At 48.8% G+C, this 19,425-nt stretch overlaps 1 protein-coding gene and 1 long non-coding RNA gene across 2 annotated transcripts in view; both read left to right on the top strand.

Annotated features, from left to right (window-relative positions):
• The window catches only part of LOC144163053 (uncharacterized), a 487,499-nt gene that overhangs the window by 100,680 nt on the left and 367,394 nt on the right, over positions 1-19,425 (top strand). The window lies entirely within an intron of this gene.
• Positions 1-19,425, top strand: part of LOC144163052 (uncharacterized) — an 84,661-nt gene that overhangs the window by 53,093 nt on the left and 12,143 nt on the right. The window lies entirely within an intron of this gene.

The raw sequence follows: 19,425 nt of genomic DNA, 5'->3' as shown, positions 1-19,425 counted from the left end.
GCTGTGTCTAAAGCGCCACCCGACGGCCCTATTGGCGGTGAGCGCGAACACAGGCGGCGCTGCGAAGCGCGCCTCCGTGACGTCAGCTTAGGGATTCTCGCATTTGTCGTCTGCTTCACTCAGGATCGCTCTCCCTGCTGTTTCTTTGCGCTCGGTCAACGTCTGATGCTTGTCCGCACCAGAATTGGCGTGTGGGTAACTTTTTATCATAATAATAGGCTTAAAATCGCATACCCTAGCTCATGGTGTCAATTAAAGTATAGTTTTGGATACCGCTACGGGAGAAACATTGCTGGCGCCACCCCATTCCTTGCGAAGCCGGTCCTGTGCGGAGCGCGAAGAGTCGGAGCTAGGCGTCAGCTTCTCATGTAAGCATTCGAACAAAAGGAACAGTCAGCTGCTAATAACCGACAAAGTAGACCAAAACAAATTCTAGGCCTTCAGGGCTGTCGGCTTTGGCAGAAGGCATCACGATTCCCGGTAATCATGTAAGGTAAAACAGTTTTTTGCAACCTTGCCGAACGCTCGAACGCGTTTTGTCACATCACTTTACGTTGTCAAGGCATGAAAGTTTGCCGACATGCACTATAGACTGCAAAAACTGTAGGTTGAGTTCCAAATAACCCAGTGGGTATATACGCGCGTGCTGATTCTATACCAGGCATCTAACCAGTATGGAGGTTTATTGAGCAAAACGAGTCACGTCTTCGTTAAATTTATAGTAACACATATATGTTTGTTAAGACCTGGAGATATATTTCGGAACATTTTGCACAGCCATATCTTCCCGATATTCGGATATGCGTTATAGGAAAACTGCACTCAAGAGGCGGAGGAGGAGTAAGGGGAGGAGGGGAAAACTTTGTTTAACAATTAAATCGATCTGGTTAGTGGGCCGGGTCCTCAGTCCAGGGCAAGAGAGTAAAAGTAATTTTCTTGAAATCATAGAACGCCATCCCGAGTAGAATAGGATTGGTTCTTCGCGCCTGGAAGGGTTGAAAAGCAATAAAGAGCTACTTGGAATTCTTCTTCGGTTTCGAGTCTTGTAATATATGCAGGTATACTATTTATTACGTTAGTTAGCGAGTATATCATGCCTTCAACACCGTAATCATGTCATCATTGTTCGAGTTGAGAGTCAGTTCGTTATGATAACGATATAATTACGATAGAAATTCGGAGCACAAAAGCCGCCTTCCAGTACTGTGGACCACGTTGTTTAGGGCGCGATCGTGGTGGCGTAGCACAAACCTTCTCATTGTATTTGCATGTGAATAAACAAAGCACGCTGCGGATATGCACCTTCTTCACGCAGCCGTAATGAAAGCCAATTTGTGAAGGAGGGAATGTATGCCATACAAAATGAAGGAAATATCCACACGACCTTTGTGAGGCTCCTAAACATCCCGAAACCTCCTAATAAGAAGTTGGTGACGGCGCAGAAAAATTAATGCGTTGGGCAGAAAAAAAAAGCAAGAAACATCAATCTCATACAAGACAACAACGAAAGAAACAGAAGAAAGCCGCTTTATTTCCTGCTGTGCGATGAGCGTGTAGAGGCCGCTGCTTGGTACGTAGTATTAGACTGTTGAGTCTTCATCGGAGCATCTCAAAAATACTGCAGGGAAGCCTACGCATTTTGAATACTTATCGAGAAGCTGTGATCGCTGATCCTCGCGAATAAGCAAGAAAGGACGAGTTACACACGATCTTCTGACCGATACTCTGAAGGAAGTTGTTCTCTATCTCTTCGTGTGTTGCAAACTTGCGGGGGATACAGCTTCAAATTATTCAGGTGCGTCAGACGCTGTCAAAATAACTGAGTCGCTAGAAATACGCTTTTTAACGCACTACAGCAACGAAGCGGGCGATTTCTAGCCCAGGCACATTGCCCCTCACAAGCGGAGTGTAGCAGACGACAGCGGCGCGAATCCCTAAGCCGACGTCACAGCCAGGGGGCGCCACTCAAAGATCTCACCGCCAATAAGCACACGGCTAAAGCGAAGTCCATTTGCGCTTTTGGATGAGAGAAGGCTGCATCTGGCGCTACTTCGTCCCCCTTTAGCGAAACGTAACGTAAACAAACCTAATACAACATAACGATCAGAAACAATCATTTAAAGCACCGAACACTAACTTAAGCCTTCAAAATGTAAAAAAATAGCAGTGGCTTTGCTCGACTATGGCAGGATATACGTATAGCGTGAGCTAAAGTTCAGCTGGTTATTCTTAGGTTTCCTGGTTGTCTAGGAGTAGCTTGATAATCTTGCTTACTGCCGCTAAAACAATTTTCGGTCCAATCCACTCCAATACAATGCAATCCAATCTAATCGCGGCGGCGGTAGCTCCGACGCGCTGGCTGTGCGCCGGGAGACGGCACTGCTCCTCGCGCGTGCGCACCACGGCTCTCCAGGAGCCACGCGAAACTGCTGTCTCGACCAGTGTAGCTCACGCTACAAAAACTACGACTGTAAACAGCCGGACTGCAACCACCACCTGTGAGAACAGGAGGCTGAGGCGGAACCTCTACTACACCACAGCAGCAGACGCCGTGGCTCTAGGCAGCCGAGTGTTAGAAATTTGAGTCGGTCGGCACTGTAGCCATAGCTGTAGCGCTGAGCGTTCTAGACATTGTAACGAAAGCGCGTTTGTGTCTGACTACCGCTGATAGTGCAGGACAATCGAATCAGAACGCCAAAAAGACACTACTGACGCTATCGTCTTCGTTGTTGGGTTTGGGGTACAGGAGCAGCGCTAGTATTAAACCAAGAGTGTAAAACATACGTATATTAGTCCTTTTTGGTAAGATAACATGTCATCACCCCGATACAAAGGGGAAACCAATAGAAATCATCATCATCATCAGGTGAATGATTGGGTTGGAAGAGGTAAACAACAAAGGCCCAGAACTGTTCTCACGGAGCCGCCATCTTATCCCGCCGTCCAGTTTTCTGCTTTCTACGCATCAATAGCACCGGCAAAGGGATGCTGATGTAGGGGCCGCAACTTGCTTGGTTTCCTGAATTATTTCACAACGTAGTGCGGACAGCGCATGCGCACTGCTTGTTGCTGTCTGCAATTTTTCAGACTTCTTCGTATTGATCTATCGCGAAGTAACGCAGGAGCGCTGCATCTGTAGCGCGTAAGAGCGTAATTGGGACGATTACGCTAATTTGTCGGCGGCTTGTAGGCAGTCGAACTGACGTCTTTCTCGTCTTTCTTTTTTCTGTAACCATAAAAGTCCGGCCCGAAGGACCGTCGTCCAAGACCGATCGGTCGTCCTCCTGTCGCTTTTCCTCCATCTTGCTGTCCTCCTCCTCATCCTTTTTGTCCTCCTCCTGGTGCTGGTAATACTTATCCCTGGACCCGGCCAGCACTACACCGGTAAGTGGGCGGCCACGAAAAACTAAATAGCTTAAACGGAGGTAATTCGTCGGACAGAATTTTGAAAAAAAAAAAAAAAAAAGACAGAGAGACAAAGTTTCTGAGGGACTATACTAGATTGCCTCTAGGTAGTCAAAATGTTCAAAGATGATCTGACAAAATTTAGAAAAATATGCATCTTGCACATCTACCCCAAAACCGAAGAATAAGTGAAAAAAGTCCGCAAAAAATACGTTCAAAATAGGAATAAAAATAGCTACAATGACTAACCATGTAACTGCCTGCATTACTACAAAAATTCAGATTTCGCGGAAGTAACCATTAATCTTTATAATAGCGTAAGTGTAGATAACCGGTCGGACAGAATTTAAATATAAAATAATAGAATGCAAAATTTAAAATTAAAATACACTGGAAATAAGATAGATAGAAATAAAATAAAATAAAATACTTACACATCTCCCCCAGACCCGAAGAATAACCGAAAGAAGTCCGCAAAAGAGCGTTTAAAGTACGAATAAAGAATAGCGTAAATAGACCAAGTTTGAAACACCTGGCATGTACAAAAAAAAAACAATTAGCGAAGTAAAGGCCCATAACGGTATAAATTTACATCACTGGCGAAAAGAACCAAATAGTACTTCAAAAGATCGTTCGCTACTTATAGCCAAAAACGCCCGTGTGCACGAGATTCCGGCGCACGTTAAAGATCTCTAGGTGGTCAAAATTAATCCGGAACCCTCCACTACGGCGCGCCTCATCGCTGGCGTTGCGTCGGCGCGTTAAACCCTACAGTCAGCCATATTTAGCTGTGAAGAACTCACTCTAGACAAGCGGCATCAGAGTGCTACGCGTTAGTGGACAACTCTATGAATTCCTGTAGAGTTTTTTTTACTGCCGCCTCATTAGCATTAGCACGCTACAGCTTTTCTGGTGGAGGCGAATCAATCAATCAACCAACCTGTCAGTCAGTCACTCAATCAGTGAACCGGTCAATCAGTCGATCAAACACTCAGTCGATCAAACACTCAGTTGATAAATCAATCAATCAATCAATCAATCAATCAATCAATCAATCAATCAATCAATCAATCAATCAACCAATCAACCAATCAATCAATCAATCTTTTGAGGCGAAAATACTCCGCACACTTCCACTTGCCTGCCCGTCACTTAAGTGAATATGCTGGATACAGGAACTTGAGGTGCTGTTTTGATTAATTCTTGTTTTGCTGGGAAATTGTTGCGGTCTTTTTGCTTCATTGTTACGCTAATAAATCTGTTATTTTTGCTATTGTAGAGCTTAGCCGAGTTAGCTCAGGGGATCGCATCGTTCTTTTCAAAGGTCTTCTTTTTCAGGGGCCAATCATCCGAAATTTCTATTGTTTCCCCGCTCGAGCCCTATTTTATGTGGCACACTGCTCGCATCCTGTCAGCTCAACGTTCTCGTTACGACTGCGCACAACCTTATTTCTGTAATCATGAAGCAACCCGCCCAACGAGCCGTTTTGTTGAGCTGCCCTACTGGTTTCCCCTTACTCTGTACGGTATGAACCAGGGAAGTTTCCGAGCGTTTGGTCGTGCGCTCTGTCAATTCGCTTTAAAAGTGTCATCTGGGGGCACTTTTCCTGTACCATTATTAGTTTGTCACATTGACGCGCCCAACACTTGCGCTATGAGGCACGCCTTTGGTGAAGTGCTAAGGATTTGTCTTTCTTGGCCCCAGTATATAAAACAAGAACGCGTTCATTCTAGGAATGCGAGTGTCCTTACTTGGACGTTATCTTTTCGTAGTGAACCCGTCTTTTCTCTACTCCGAATGGGTATCCTCCTGCGCAAATGTAACTTGCGCCCTCTTAATTTTGAACAATTTTGTATTCATGTATTATTCGCAATTTTTCATGAGTAAAATAATTGCCATGCATGACATTTTCCGGACATAACCTGGCAAACTCTATGGCTTAGGCAGCAGGCTGGACTCAGTCTCACTATGTGTGTCTGTCACATGATCGTTTATGGCATTCCTTTTGTATCAGGGTGCTGACATGTCACCGCACTGCAGAGGCTAATGTATCTGTGTTATACTACTCTAATAATTTGCAAATACACCGCCTTGTTCTAGTATTTAATCAAACTACGCGTTACCTGAGACACGCGCACCGACTGTTCAACTATGGGGCGGGGTAAAGCGGCGTAAAGTAGATACATAACGCCCTTGACCTGCGTGAAGGGGTGGCGGAACAACCCGTTCGACCACAGTCATCCTGCCATGGAGACTACCGTATTGGCACGAATCTAATGCGAGCTCTTGTTTCCCTAAATGTAGCCTTCAAATTGCTGTGCGCGTTACAATCGGGCTCAAAATGAAACATGCTTCAAAAAGGCTTCAAGCGCTAACTCCTCGCGGAATCCAAATCAATCCAAAGCAATTCAACATCACGCGTATAAGTTTTAGTGTATCTACTTTATCTGCACATTCCAACAGCAAACGCTTCCGATGTTCCCAGCTCCAGCTTTAATACCAGAGAGCGATGGATAAACGAGTGTAAAAAGTGGTTTTGGCGGCCCCAGTTCCGTGTGTCCAATAATGTTCTGCCTAATACTTGGTGTCATGTATTTCAGATATGTGCGGTAGAACCGGCGTGGTGTAAAGTAAACCTATCTGCGCGTTACAATGGGGGTGTTTTAGAATCGCGCAAATACCATATGTGCGGGCTCCCGTGCTACCTTCCACTTCGCAACGATAGTTCGAAAAAGGGGCTCAATTGTTTTGGTCCCTAATTTCACTGCTCGCGGAGGTTCCGGAGAGGGAGGTGACACGCTGTTAGTGTTGGTCACAAGAAATATTCACATTTTGGTTCGGAACGATCCCAGAAGGCCGCGGGAAGAACGGCGGAGGGAACCCGAGTTGGGCACGCTGGCTTGCGTGTTCGAGAGTCATACGTACACCGCAGCAGCACGTTTGTAATATGCAAGAAATACAAAGCGCAGCTCTGCCGGGTTGATGTTGGAGTAATTGTGTCCTCATCGCATCGCACTTAGCAACTCGGAGAGACACAGCCTTACGATAGTAAAGCGAAGCTCTCTAGGCCTTACCTGCACCGTAGATCGTAACACCTGAACACACTGCTGGAAAGCCAACTTTACACAATGAGTTTTACAAAACGATGACGATAATAAGAGACGCGATAATAAGCGAATAATGATAACAAGAGATGATGATAATAAGCGATAGTAAGCGCCCCAAGCAAAACGCTTGCCGTGGTCGAAATGGAACCTTGGTCCCTCACGTTATGAAGCCAGCGTCCACGGTGTAGGAAGCCGGTGTCTTTACGCCGTTTCGATACGGTCGTAACAGATCGGATTTTGAACTCTGACTTTGACTCAGGTTGAATGGGAGAAAGATCGTGTCGTAGCCATCGTTCTCTTAATTAAGAAACGCGCTTTGATTTTCTGCGGCAATGCCAACTTTATCGCAAATCCTCAGCAGAAAATGGCTGTAACGGTGTCTTCCCTAGGAATGACAGCCGCCAACAATCAACAGAAATAAAATTTACCCATTTCTTTATTTTCAAATAAATTCTGTGTAACCTTGATGTTGTGCGCTAAAAAGTTTCACTGGGGCAGTATTCTCGAGTTTTGTCCCTTTTGCGTCCCTTTCAGAAGTGTCCCTTTGGCGAGCCCTGATTGGCTAAAAGCAAACAACAGGAAGTGACGTAACGCAGGTGCGACAAACCCACTGCCAAAGCCCACTGCTTAACCGGAAGTACGTCACGATGAAAGGGACGCAAAATGGACGTTTTCAAAAGGGACAGTTACGAGAATACCGCCCCTGGTCATCTACAGTCCCAGTAGCCGCGTTTACATGAATGCGACAAGTGGCGCATCGCATCGCATCAATTTTCTAGCGCATCGCATCCATGTAAACGGGGCTAATGCGATAGGAAAGCGCGTCGCATTAATACGCCAGACAGGGGTGGATTGAGACGCGTAAGTCGACTTTCGAAGTGATGTAAACGCGAGCGCATCGCATTAGGAATTATGTCGACAAGAAAAGTAAGCCCTGCAAACGCAGCTTTGCATTTAAAAACGTCTAAATCGAGTTTAAGACGCCAGAAAATGCGAGTCGTGAAAAAAGGACAAGAACCAGCCGCGCCGGAAGCTTTGGAAGCGCCAGAAACGCTGCTTTACCTTCGATGTGCGACACCGTATGGCGCCACCATCGCACCAGGGGTAATGCGCTACATGTAAACGCTAGCGCATTGCATTACTCGTGATGCGCTAGGAAATGTGACGCGCGCTATCGCATTCTGTCGCATTCATGTAAACGCGGCTAGTGGGATGGATCGAGATTTTTGTCTCGTTGTTAGTTGACTCGCAAACGTGGTAACGCAGTGCGTTTGAATAATTTCCTGAAAGAGGTGACGTTTGTTGCTTTTTAGTTTGTGAACAGAATGACACGTTTCGCGGAATTCAACCACCCGCCAAAAACGTGCCCAGGCGTCGCAGTCAATGCATTTTAGAAATGGGGAACGCATCGGGTGCATGCCTTAACTCGAGAAAGTACAAATGGGCAACGTGTTTCGTGGGCTGCATTTACGGTGAAAACTGATATAGCTGCCCTTTTTCATTGCGGTGTGGCGCCCTCTTAAGGTAGCGACGGAAAGCAGATCGGAGGTCAAGGTTAGCACGGTGCGTCGTGGTTGTTGCCTTCGGCGTGAGCGCGTTGTTTTTCGACGCTCGAAGAGAAGGTAGCTTTCCGTCTCACCTAGTCGCTTTTTTTTTAAACTTATACTTCCCCTGACGACTGCAACTGCATCAGTACGCAATCGCCCGGGGAACAATTCATTCCGGGAGGCTTTCTTGCCGTGACCAACGGCTGGACGGACTTGGCCCGGTCGACTACCCATAATACCCTAGTTACACGGGCGCAGTTAACCACGGTTAAGCGAACCGCGGTTTGGCAAAACCGCAGTTTGCTGCGTTACATGGCAGGCGAAACTGCGGTTACCCCGCTAACCATGGTTAACGCAAACAGCTTGGCCACCTCAGTTCAGTCACGCTAACCGCAGTTCCCGCAGCCGCAGTGCCCAAAATCGCGCAAGTCAGTTCGGACGCAAGTGGCGGCGCATCATCGTAGGCAAAAAAAAAAAAAAAAAATCACCTGGCGTTCGGAGGAGACGAAGGTTCCCAAATAGCGAGCGCCCCAACGCTGCCCCCAAGAGGCGCTTGCGTTCTTTGCGTTGCTCTCGCAAGCAGCGCGACTGCCCGTCAGCAGCGGCTCGTTTCCCGATCCACCCGATCAACTACGACAAAAGCCGTGCTAAATTTGCAAATTCCGCACGTCGTCCGCCATAAAAATGGATAAACCAGGCAATCATGAAGCGTTTCAGCCCTCGGAAACGATCGGCGCGCACGTCGGCCGTGCGTGTGAACACACCGGCGCGCCTGCCCGCACGGAACTGAAAGCGGCTCGAACCGGCCCAGACGACGGCAGCAACAGCTTATCGCCGCTCTTCGAAATCAATCTGATCGCGGAAAAGAACTTCCACATGCGAGAAAGTCGATGTTAGCGCGGTGAAAAATTGTGCTATGGACTGTAATTCGCAGTTGTTGAGATAGCGGCGGTCAAATATCCACCGCGATGCTAAGCCTAAAGTTCCCAACACCGAGCAGACCTGAGCAAACCAAGCCGGTTGCGAGCAGTTGGGGAAGCCCCTCTCCTCGCCGCGCGCGAGTGCGGTGCGTTTGGGTCTGAATCGACTGCTTTAACGATATTTCGTTTTGTCAACACTGTTTCTCTTTTGTTTTTTCCTCGTTAAGTTAAAAGTGTGGTAATTTATTTTTGTTACGCTCACAACCAAGGGACCGCGGTCACCACAATCGGAATTTCGCTTAGAGATAACAGGAATTTCGTGTGTAACAGACAAAACCGCAGTTTGTGATAACCGCGGTTAAAGTTTCGTAACCACGGTTAAACTTAACTGCGGTTACTTCCGCTTCCCATTTTCAGACTGGCGTCTCACAGCCCTAATCCAGGCTTCTCGGCGTTGCCTGTCGCGCGTAGCTGATGGGAAGCGAAAAAAACGCTTCTTCTAGTCACCCTTGGCCCGAGAGGTGCACTTGTACGCAGCACACGAAAGCGGCATTGCATTCAAACGACACAAAAGTGGCTAGATATTTGCAGTTCACGTTGCCGACGATGCATGGGCCGCAGCCGAGTATCGGTGGACGTTCCAGACGGATGGTGCAGTGGCCCTCCAAACAGTTTCTCGCGTTCACCGCTAGGGCTTCACGCATGCGCAGTGGCGTCTTGAAAAAGGCGGATTGCCCCGACACCATCGAAACGTTTGTGTTGTGTTCGCCTTTGATCGGCGCCGTCTTTGACAAATGCTTTGCGTGTTCTATTTTAGTGTTAGACTTGCTCTCTGTTGCGCTCAGCCTTTTTCTAGAACCCGCTGGCTCTAGATTTTCGCCGGAAGGGAGCAACTAAGGTGCAAGGTGTGCCCGAGTGACAATGACTTTTGGGAGGTGGTTTGTGAATTGCCAGAATGAGTCTGGCGCGGTATCTATTTGTCTGGTAGTGTACCTTGAGTTTCGTGTAGCAAATGATCGTTCGCAGAGGTAGTGTCTTTACAAACATCCGGCAGTTTCAACTTTTGTTTGCCGTTGAAGCTTCTGCTGCATCCTGCTTGCACCGCACTCGAACGTCCCTTACATAACACGCGCCACTCCGTTAACGAAAAGGCTGTGTCTAAAGCGCCACCTGACGGCCCTATAAGCACATGGCTAAAGCGAAGTTCATTTGCGCTTTTGGATGAAAGAAGGCTGCATCTGGCGCTACTTCGCCCCCTTTAGCGAAACGTAACGTAAACAAACCTAATACAACATGACGATCAGAAACAATCATTTAAAGCACCGAACACTAACCTAAGCCATCAAAATGTAAAAAAAATAGCAGTGGCTTAGCTCGACTATGGCAGGATATACGTATAGCGTGAGCTGGTTAAGCGTTCAGCTGGTTATTCTTAGGTTTGCTGGTTCTCTAGGAGTAGCTTGATTATCATGCTTACTGCCGCTAAAACAATTTCCGGTCCAATCCACTCCAATCCAATGCAATCCAATCTAATCGCGGCGGCGGTAGCTCCGGCGCGCTGGCTGTGCGCCCGCAGACGGCACTGTTCCTCGCGCGTGCGCAGTACGGCTCTCCAGGAGCCACGCGAAACTGCTGTCTCGACCAGTGTAGCTCACGCTACAAAAACTACGAGTGTAAACAGCCGGACTGCAATCACCACCTGTGAGAACAGGAGGCTGAGGCGGAACCTCTGCAACAACACAGCAGCAGACGCCGTGGCTCTAGGCAGCCGAGTCTTAGAAATTTGAGTCGGTCGGCACTGTAGCCATAGCTGTAGCGCTGAGCGTTCTAGACATTGTAACGAAAGCGCGTTTGTGTCTGACTACCGCCGATAGTGCAGGACAGTCGAATCTGAACGCGAAAAGGACACTACTGACGCTTTCCTCTTCGTTGTTGGGGTTGGGGTATAGGAGATGCAGGTGAATGATTGGGTTGGAAGAGGTAAACAACAAAGGCCCAGTACTGTTCTCACGGAGCCGACATCTTATCCCGCCGTCCAGTTTTCTGCTTTGTACGCATCAATAGCACCGGCAAAGGGATGCTGATGTAGGGGCCGCAACTTGCCTGGTTTCCTGAATTATTTCACAACGTAGTGCGGACAGCGCATGCGCATAGCTTGTTGCTGTCTGCAATTTTTCAGAACTCTTAGTATTGACCTACCGCGAAGTAACGCAGGAGCGCTGCATTTGTAGCGCGTAAGAGCGTAATTGGGACGATAACGCTAATTTGTCGGCGGCTTGTAGACAGTCGAACTCACGTCTTTCTCGTCTTTCTTTTTTCTGTAACCATAGAAATCCGCCCCGAAGGACCGTCGTCCAAGACCGATCGGTCGTCCTCCTGTCGCTTTTCCTCCATCTTGCTGTCCTCCTCCTCATCCTTTTTGTCCTCCTCCTGGTGCTGGTAATACTTATCAGTGAACCCGGCCAGCACTACACCGGTAAGTGGGCGGCCACGAAAAACTCAATAGCGTAAACGGAGGTAATTTGTCGGACAGAATTTTGAAAAAAAAAAAAAAAAAAAAAACAGAGAGACAAAGTTTCTGAGGGACTATACTAGATTGCCTCTAGGTAGTCAAAATGTTCAAAGATGATCTGACAAAATTTAGGAAAACATGCATCTTACACATCTACCCCAAAACCGAAGAATAAGTGAAAAAAAGTCCGCAAAAAATACGTTCAAAATAGGAATAAAAACAGCTACAATGACTAACCATGTAACTGCCTGCATTACTACAAAAATTCAGATTTCGCGGAAGTAACCATTATTCGTTATAATAGCGTAAGTGTAGATAATCGGTCGGACAGAATTTAAATATAAAATAATAGAATGCAAAATTTAAAATTAAAATACAATAGAAATAAAATAGATAGAAATAAAATAAAATAATACTTACACATCTCCCCCAGACCCGAAGAATAACCGAAAGAAGTCCGCAAAAGAGCGTTTAAAGTACGAATAAAGAATAGCGTAAATAGACCAAGTTTGAAACACCTGGCATGTACAAAAAAAAAACAATTAGCGAAGTAAAGGCTGACTTCCTTTCCTTGTGGTGTGCCGCCACTTAATCCGTATTGATATAGGACAAATCTGATAACCTCCCCCTTGTGCCACTTTTGCCAAGAAAAGGAATCCAAAGAGCATTTCTTTCTTTTTTGCCGCCGATTTTCTAACCATCGGAGAAGGCTGCTGGAGATTCCCCTCCTACGTCTTGGACTGCCTTTAACTGTACCGGTGCTTTTGTCGTTTGGGGGGACTAGGCTGGGCCGATGCCATAGGGACGTGTGCAACGCCATCCACTCCTTCATTTCGGAGACAGCTCGTCTGCAGTGTTAAAAACATACCGATTAGGCTGACTTTTACTATAGTTTTCCTATTCTTCTCTCTATGGTTTTTTTTCTCGTGTTTTCTCTCTCTCTCTCATTAACCTAGACCAAATTCTTTCTTCTGCTCGATTATTTTGCCTCGCTTGATTGATTGTAATGAGAACATAACTCTTCTTGGCCAATCCCCCTAAGTGGGTATGCGCCATTTTTCGGGCCACCACTACCACCACCACCACCACCACCACCGCGCAAAGACAAGCAGAGGGCGGGCCCGCGCGCTATCGGCCGGTGCTCCCCTTTAGGCTCGCAGCTGCTCGGAGGTCGTTAATCCCGGAACCCTGCAGTCCGAAACCCTCCAGCAGTAAGTGAGCTTTCTCTACTGGCGCCCGTCGCGGCGGTGCGGCCGGTCCTGGTTTCACCAGGTGCGAGCCTAGCTCCGGGGTAACTTGACCGTCGCCTCCGCCCCCGCCATCCGCGGTCCGCCCTTCCAAGCGGGACAGTACCTCACGGCCTGCCTAGCTTTAGAGCCCTCTAGCTGCCTGGTGTCCGTTTCGATAGCTTGGCCAGGAACAGCTCTATTCAGGCATTTCATGTACTTTTCTACTGCGTTTCTCGGCCTTGCCCCTCTTGCGGCAGCAGCGGAGGACACGTCATGGAGGGTCACCCCATGGGGTTAAGGAAATCGCAGTGTCTAGGTTGCCGTCCGACGGCACTTCAGCTCAGCGCTACAGCCACAGCTACACTGCCGTCCGACGACATTCGAAATTTTAACACTGGGCTGAGGACGCGCGTCCTAGCTCCCTGATACCAAGGGCTGCGGTTGGAGCTCGGCACTTGCCGCCCTAATTTTTTGCGTCTTAAATTTTAGTTATAATTTTGATGGCTTAATTTCGTTGTAGAAATTCTATTTTCTGCTCGTTAGGTTTAGATCATCAGGTAATGTGTCTAGCGACCGGGAAAACCGGGAAAAGTCAGGGAATTTCGCGCCACCGGGAAAAGTAAGGAAATTGTCAGGGACTTTTTCAATCAAGTAGTACCAGTCAGGGAAAACCACTTCGGGGTCTGCCCACAGTTTCAGTGTTGGGGGCCCCCAATAAGTTACCGAACACAACACGTTCGCGCGCGACGAAAGCGTGAAACGCATGAAGCGTTTTCTGGCTTTTCTGCAAGCAAAAACGCGCCGTGCACGGGGCGCGCTGACGCAACCGCTGACGCCGTTGGAGCTACCGCCGCGGCCGGTAGCTCCAACGACCGCTTCTAACCGCTCTTTGAAATGCTACTCAAGGCACAAACGCACCTGCTTGTGCAGGAAAGGAGCCACCGCAGGCACGAAATCGTCGACGCGGCCGTGAAAATACCGCGCACGAATCGCGTGCAGAAACTCGCCGTGCGGCTCCCGCAGCCCGCAGCTGGCTTAGGTTGCTGGTTGCACTTGCGCTGAGGGTCGATGTAGGTGGTGCCCAAATCGCACGCACAACGCGCTTTTTTTTTCAGCGAATTTTAAGTCAGCGCTTTTTTGGAGCTAATCTTGAAAGAACTTCTTTCTTAAGACATTAGGAGCGTGGGGCGTTTTCTGCTCGCGAAAATGCGCCGCGCACGTCACAGACGCTCTGACGCTGCCGCGGAACCGCCTGCACGCTGCGCGGGGTGCTGCCGGCAACGGAAACATGGCGGCGGCTTCGACCGCAAACTGGTGAGGGGAGCTTGAGCGACCGCTTCTAAACGCTCTCTAAAATGCCACACAAGGCACGCACGAAGTTGCTTGTGAGGTAAAGGAGCTTATAATGTGGGCGAAAACGGTATATAAAACATTATCCGCGCCGCTAGTGAAAGCGCCCATGCAATACCTGCCGGGGTGGTAAGCCTAAACATCTCGAGAGCTTCGAAACTGCCGCCATGAGGCGTGCGGGTCTCCATTGGCGCAAGTCGACAGGCTTCTCCCACTGCCTCGCGCGACGCGCGTCATTTTCTGAGCGAGGCAGAAGCTGCCGCGCGCGCGAATCGCGTGCAAAAACGCACCATGCGGTTCACGTTGCATGTCGAGCCAGGACAATAAAAAAAAAGCAAAAGGTGCTCGCTGAAGCGGAACTTGAAGCTTCTATCCCGCAAGATGAAATAAACTCTCCGAAGCCGTAACAGAAGGCAATCAAACCTCAAACTGAACAAACTCAAGTTAATGTGTTTTGCATATGCTTTTTATATGCTTCACGGACCATTTACACAGAATGGCGCCTGTTGTATAGGTCAGGGAATTTCGTTTGAAATGGTCATTGAAAACATGGAAAAGTCAGGGAAATTGAATTAGGCAATTTGCTAGACCCCCTGGGTATAAAAGAGTCAGGCGCGGCATTTTTTCATTGATACGCTGGTGGACGTCGCTTTAGTAGAGTGCTTGTATACCGTCGGACGTCACTCTAGACACAGCCTAAGGAAATCTGGCCGGATAATAAGCTGCCCTCTGACTACCTTCTCGGTCTTGGCGGCGCGGAAGTCGCTGGCATACGGGGTGGGACTGGCGGCCGCTCTGTGCCTGGAGCATACTTTTAAAGCGAAGCTTCTTTACCTCTCCTCCCGGTTTTGCGGGGGCTGCTAGGTGCTGCTTTCTGGTAGGGCGTGCCGCTGGGTTTGATTTGATTGATTGATTGATTGATTGATTGATTGATTGATTGATTGATTGATTGATTGATTGATTGATTGATTGATTGATTGATTGATTGATTGATTGATTGATTGATTGAGGGGTGTAACGCGCTGAGGCGACACCTGGGCTATCAGGCGCGCCGTAGCTATTGGGGCCACCGGACCACCGGATTCTTTTCGACCACCTGCGGATTTCTAACGCGCACCGAAATATCGACACACATTCGTTGTCGCTTTTCGCCTGCATCAGAAAAGCAGCCACCGCGGACGTGAATCGAACCTCGTCCTCGTGCTCAGCAGCGCAGCACCTTAGCCACTGAGCCACCTCGCGCGTTGGGTTTTATCTCGAACCAACCAGGTAACACTGGACTCCGCGTACCATGCCCGCGAAGCAGCACGTTTTTCGCTGCCCATTACGCTAGCGGCACTTAAGTATCGCGTGCCGGCCAACACGAAACGCGACGGTCGAGGTAAACCACACGATTGCGACCCTTGTTAACGACGTTTGTTACGAAGAAATATGCGTCCGGCCTAAAAACATAGAACACTTGTTGTACAAGCACGGGTGTAAAGCTTCGCAATTTTCACGCCGATTGCGCCCCCTGTGTGAAACCCGCCAATTTTTGCCAGTGAGAAAGAACCCGAATTCCCTGCAGGGGTACCGCGTGTTTCCATGGTTCTGAACAGGCGCTGACCATTCTTTCTAAGGCAGCTTTAGGTGTGTGTACTAGCTGACTGCTTTTTCAAGGGAACGGCATCTGTGTGGGGTCCTGGCTGAAATGTTCTGCAGGTGACTCTCCGTAATGCGACCACGTCTGCCCCATTGTTTCGTAGTCGAGGGCAAGCTGTGTCGGCAAATGGGCTCTTCACTGTTTAAGGGTCGAGGCTGACACGTGACCAGTACTTATTTGGAAGTGGATACATTGCCGGCAGCCGGCTCATTTGGCGGTAGGGGTATTTTGCCGGCACTGTGTTCTGATTGACTGTTCAGGCTTACTTCATTGTGACGGGTATGTCCGCCTCTTCAAGGCGTGAAATCGGCTATTGTTACCGTGGCCCAGTGGTTGCGCCTCGGGTTTCTAATCGCGAAGTCGCACGTTTGAGCGCACTTCTGCTAAGTTTAGTTTTTTTTTGTTTGTTTCTTGTGATTTTCTTGGACTGATTCACTGTGTATATTGAGAAACTCGGTTCTGTTGCAGAATTCCTTCGTTATTATTTATTTATTTAACCTTCGTTATTCTTTGTGTGGGTTAGGTTGGGTTGGAATGGGACCTGCCTTTACTGGTTGGGTTGGGTTGGGTTAGGTTAGTTTAGGTTGGGTTAGGTTAGGTTGGGTTAGGTTAGATGTTTGGTTAAAATACACATGCGAATAAATCATGCACGAGAAAAGTGCATCTTCCCGGGAGGTAGTAAAATGCCGACTGCCGGAAGAATTCCCGCAGCCGGTGGTCACGTGATTGCGATGAGCCAGTGGTGGCGGAGTGCAGGTAAGACTCCGCGCAGCTTATACCCCTGTCAAAGGTGCCTATTTAAGTGCACTTCCACTGAGTGCACACGGCTAAAATGCCATTCAGGCGCAGCTAAACGGCAAACCCGAGTGACACTTACCACCGAACGCACTTTAAGCTGAGTGTGTTCCCGAAACACACTTTACCCGGGCCGGCTCGCTGAGTGAGTTGTCTCGGCCGCAGGGGTCAAAAATCGGGAAAAGTGACATAAAACAGCGAGCGTTTAGATGACAATAAGTAATGTTACAAGTTAATTATTGATATGCTGTTCAATTATTTTTACAAAAAGAGAAGTAGCGACGAAAAACAAGAAAATAGCGTCGCTCTCAACGACGTGTCAGCGCCGCCTGCAGGGTTTTGCTCCATGGCAGCCGTTCTCTCCGCCGTTTTCGTACGTGACTTCTTGTGGCCCGGTGGTTGTGTTGCCGTTCCAACTTTCTCTGTTATATTCCACGCTTTCAGATAATTCCCCCTAAATTATAATTATCCTGCGATTCGCTCCGCAGTGAATAACAGTGATGCTATCAGCGCCGGTGTTCGGTTGTTGTCTCGACTCCGTTTTTTTAGATGCGACGCTGAGAGCATCTCTTGTCGGCGGCCCTTTCCTTCCTGCGTGCGTCCGTCGTCGATGGCGTCCGCACTCTCGCGAGGGGCATTGGATTGGATTCGATTGGATTGGCTTGGCTTGGATTGAAGTGGATTGTGTTGGATTGTGTTGCGTCATAGCCGCGGCAGACGCACTGGCGCCGGCGCGTGTCCAGGTGAGAGCGAACACTCTCTCTCAACATCTGCGGGTGTGCGGCCCAGCGCGGTCTCACTCCGCCGGTGGGCGGCGCTGCGCGCGGTGCTGCGCATGTGCAGTACTCTCTCTCTCTCCGCGGTCTCCTCTCCTTCGGGCGCGCTGCGCATATAACCGGTGTGCCGCTCTCCGGCGGCCTTTCGGTCGACGGTTGCTCTCCGCTTGCGCTTGAACCCCCCCTCAGCGTCGCATCACACCAGGGGTCCCGTGAGGGGAGGTGGGCGTAATTTTTTTTGTGTGTGGACTTGTGCGAGGCGCCGATTGTAATTTTGAACAATGCAAACACAACGTAATGCTTACATTATTGCTCACGTCTTAAATAAAGGGAATTTCAAATCATTTTGTGGAATATTTACGCCTTTTATCGTCACTGACATCATGGCCAAGGACACTTTGTTTCGCCGTTTAGCAGCGCGCAGCCAAAGTGTCATTCGGGGAGCCCGAGTGCACTTGGCGTAAGTGCACCTCAATAGGCACGTTTGACACGGCTATTACTTTGCCGGCTGCCGTCACAATAAACGGTTCTTATGTTTAGAGTGGGAATTTGGTCACGTGACCCTTGTGACCAATGGCCCTATGCCTGCGCTCACTCGTGGAAGTCGTTTTTTTCGTTCCCTTCAGTTGCTAGGCCTACTTTGTTAACCACGCTGCTTGGCTTTCTTTGGTGCTTGCCTCGGGCTTTGCAGAGTAGTTGGGCTTTTGAACCGGGGCTCGTCGACGCAAGGCCATAACAGCGTTCTGGCACGGCGTCACCCTCGCTCGACAAGGATTCGGTCGAGTCCTCGAAGTCAAAGGCTGAGAAGTCTGAGGGCCCTGTCGAAGCCCCCAAGAAGGACAAGATGGGTCCATACAAGGCGCCTGCTCCGTCGGAGAGCATGCTCAAGGAAACGGCCTGCATATTGCATGTGGCGTGACCGGCCGAGCGCAAATTCTGTCATCTGCAAAGCCACCCATGCACGCAGCAATCAACTGACGGAGATGTTATCAGGGAGGGGGAATCACTCTCTCTCGATTCATTTCTTTTGAAGCACGCAAAGTTGCCTTTTTAGGCATGTGGCGCTTTTGTTGTTGAAAATACGGGCCGTCTGCGAGGTAAACGATTGCTGGTTGCCGGTTAGCCATGTGCTGAGGACGCGTATTCTTAAGAGTCCCGCGCATTGAACGCATTAAGTCGGTTCTACATGGCGCGAATTTCGCCTGCGAATTCTCAGATTCGGCGCCACTTGTGTGAAAAAAAGCTCTATTCTCATTGCTGTGACAAATTTTTAAAAAGTTTGCAACAGTGAAACTTCTACTGTGAACGCTGCTTGGCATTCGGCAATTTGTCGGAGCAATGAAGGTAGAAAAAATTAGCAGTGGCTTAGCTCGACTATGGCAGGATATACGTATAGCGTGAGCTAAGGTTCAGCTGGTTATTCTTAGGTTTCCTGGTTGTCTAGGAGTAGCTTGATAATCTTGATTACTGCCGCTAAAACAATTTCCGGTCCAATCCACTCCAATCCAATGCAATACAATCTAATTGCGGCGGCGGTGGCTCCGGCGCGCTGGATGTGCGCCGGGAGACGGCACTGCTCCTCGCGCATGCGCAGCACGGCTCTCCAGGAGCCACGCGAAACTGCTCAATCTCGGCCAGTGTAGCTCACGGTACAAAAACTACGAGTGTAAACAGCCGGACTGCAACCACCACCTGTGAGAACAGGAATCTGAGGCGGAACATCTACAACACCACAGCAGCAGAAATTTGAGTCGGTCGGCACTGTAGCCATAGCTGTAGCGCTGAGCGTTCTAGACATTCTAACGAAAGCGCGTTTGTGTCTGACTACCGCCGATAGTGCAGGACAATCGAATCTGAACGCCAAAAAGACACTACTGACGCTATCGTCTTCGTTGTTGGGTTTGGGGTGCAGGAGCAGCGCTAGTATTAAACCAAGAGTGTAAAACATAGGTATATTAGTCCTTTTTGGTAAGACATGTCATCACCCCGATACAAAGGGGAAACCAATAGAAATCATCATCATCATGCAGGTGAATGATTGGGTTGGAAGAGGTAAAAAACAAAGGCCCAGAACTGTTCTCACGGAGCCGACATCTTATCCCGCCGTCCAGTTTTCTGCTTTCTACGCATCAATAGCACCG

The sequence above is a fragment of the Haemaphysalis longicornis genome, unplaced genomic scaffold (assembly GCF_048455015.1).
Source record: "Haemaphysalis longicornis isolate Haplotype H1 unplaced genomic scaffold, Haemaphysalis longicornis Haplotype H1 scaffold_12, whole genome shotgun sequence".
Lineage (NCBI taxonomy): Eukaryota > Metazoa > Arthropoda > Arachnida > Ixodida > Ixodidae > Haemaphysalis > Haemaphysalis longicornis.
This window is presented reverse-complemented; position numbering and strand designations above follow the sequence as displayed.